At 27.7% G+C, this 2,500-nt stretch overlaps 1 protein-coding gene and 1 non-coding gene across 2 annotated transcripts in view; both read left to right on the top strand.

Annotated features, from left to right (window-relative positions):
• The window catches only part of LOC137620639 (centromere protein F-like), a 265,316-nt gene that overhangs the window by 71,617 nt on the left and 191,199 nt on the right, over positions 1 to 2,500 (top strand). The gene's annotated exons all lie outside the window — the stretch shown is intronic.
• Positions 395 to 468, top strand: TRNAN-GUU (transfer RNA asparagine (anticodon GUU)). Its single transcript has one exon. It is a non-coding gene; the product is annotated as a tRNA-Asn (tRNA).

Below are 2,500 nucleotides of genomic sequence, written 5' to 3'. Positions count from 1 at the left end.
GTATGTATATATTTATGGATATGTATATATACATATACATATATATGAATATATATATATATATATATATATATATATATATATATATATATATATATATATATATATATATATATATATATATATGAAAAACTACTGGCAGGTAAAAAAATTCCCGATAGATATTATTTCATTTTCTCCTTTTTGTATGATTCATAGCAGAATAGTTATTCTGTTAAAGATAGAAATAATGAAAATCATTCATTGAAACACTGCATTATGGCTGTATACTATGTCGATAAGGTAATTTTATTGTACTTCTCCTAACTCAATGAGCACACAATTATTAATAGATCTACATTTAAGTGCACATGCTATTTCGATAAATTATCTGAGTGAAACATTGATGTGTCAAGCCTCCGTGGCACAATTGGTTAGCGCGTTCGGCTGTTAACCGAAAGGTTGGTGGTTCGAGCCCACCCGGGGGCGGAGCTTTTAATGGTGGCATGATGAGTCTGATTAGATAACATTAATTAGTCATTTCGTGTAGCTAAGTGTCATGTATATCATAACAATCATCATCAGCCTTAACTAGTCCACTGCAGGACAAAGGGCTCAGACGTGTTCTTCCTCTCTTAACTGTATATGGTCTTTCTGTGACTGTTTAAGCCTGCAAATTTTCTTAGTCAATCCATCCTCCTCTCTTCCGTCCTTTCCTTCTATTTACAATCACTAGGAACCCATTCTTGTATTTTTAATGTATATCTATTATGTCATTCTCATTATATATCCTGTCCATGTCTATTTTCCCACATGTTTTTAGAATTTCATCTAGTTTAGTTTGCTCCAGTATCAATGTTTTATATATATATATATATATACTGTATACATATATTTATATATATATATATATATATATATATATATATATATATATATATATATATATATATATATATATATATATAGATATAGATAGATAGATGGATATATATATATATATATATATATATATATATATATATATATATATATATATATATATAGATATCTATATATATATATATATATATCTATATATAGATATATCTATATATATATATATATATATATATATATATATATATATATATATCTATATATATATATATATATATATATATATATATATATATATATATATTTATATATATATCTATATATATAATAATAATAAAAATATATTTAAAAAACTACTGACAGATATGAAATGGAAACAATTCCCGACTGAAATTATTTCATTGTCTCCTTGTATGATTCACAACAGAAGAGTTATTGATAAAAGATATAAAAGAGAATAAACATAAAATGAGATATTGCAATGTGACTGTGCACATTTATCAATAGATCTATTTTTAAGTGAACTTGCTATATTAATAAAATATCTGAGTGGACATTATTATGTCAAGCCTCCGTGGCACAATTGGTTAACGCGTGTTAACCGAAAGGTTGGTGGTTCGAGCCCACATTGAGATGACATTAATTAGTCATTTCAGGTAGCTAAAGGTGTCATATGTATCGTTATCCTCAGTTGTAACTGCAGAACAAAGGCCTCAGACATGTCCTTCCACTCACTTCTTCGTATGGTTTTTCTGACAGATTTTATGCGCAAGTTTTCTTAGTTCCTCAATACATCAACTTATTTTTATTTCCCGTGCTTCTTTTGTAATCTCTAGGGACCTATTCTGCAATTCTTAATGTCTATCTTTTATCTGTCATGCACATATTTCCTGCCTATGTCCAATTCCTTTGCTTGCATGTTTTTAGAATACCCTCTACTTTAGTTTCATCGCGTATCCATGTTAATATATATATATATATATATATATATATATATATATATATATATATATATATATATATATACTATACATATATGTATGTATGTATGTATGTATCCACGAAAAACTGTGGCCTTTATTACAGCCAATTAAGAAGGATTCAACCATATTTCTTTGGGTAAAGTCATTAACATGGGTTATTGTATTCGTTTTTGAACAGCTGATTCTATGACTTAATCTTAGCCAGTGAGAAGCTAAAGCAATGTTAGAAAATCCCTTAGAGACAGTCATCTTAAGTTGTTTTATCTGGACAGAAATGTCTTTGGATGTTAGGCCGACATAGAACAAGTTACTGTCTGTACAAGTAATACTGAATACTATATTATTTTCATTTCCAGGGCTATTCTTATCAACATATATTAAAGTACAACTATATTTAAACACTACACATAGATATAGTTTTTCAAATGGGGTATGACATCTAAATGACATTCATTAAATGGCAAACAAAATATATTATTCGTTGCTTCTTTTTTCTCTAACTGTACACTATATGGTTTCTTAGCCTTATTCATGCAGATTTTCTAAAAAAAATATTTGAGATATTATTATTACTAGCCAAGCTACAACCCTAGTTCGAAAAGCATGATGCTATAAGCCCAAGGGTCCAATAGGGAAAATAGTCCATTGAGGAAAGGAAA

Source organism: Palaemon carinicauda, chromosome 27, assembly GCF_036898095.1.
Source record: "Palaemon carinicauda isolate YSFRI2023 chromosome 27, ASM3689809v2, whole genome shotgun sequence".
Taxonomy (NCBI): Eukaryota; Metazoa; Arthropoda; class Malacostraca; order Decapoda; family Palaemonidae; genus Palaemon; species Palaemon carinicauda.
The sequence above is the reverse complement of the archived record's forward strand: the minus strand, read 5'-3'. Positions and strand labels throughout refer to the sequence as shown.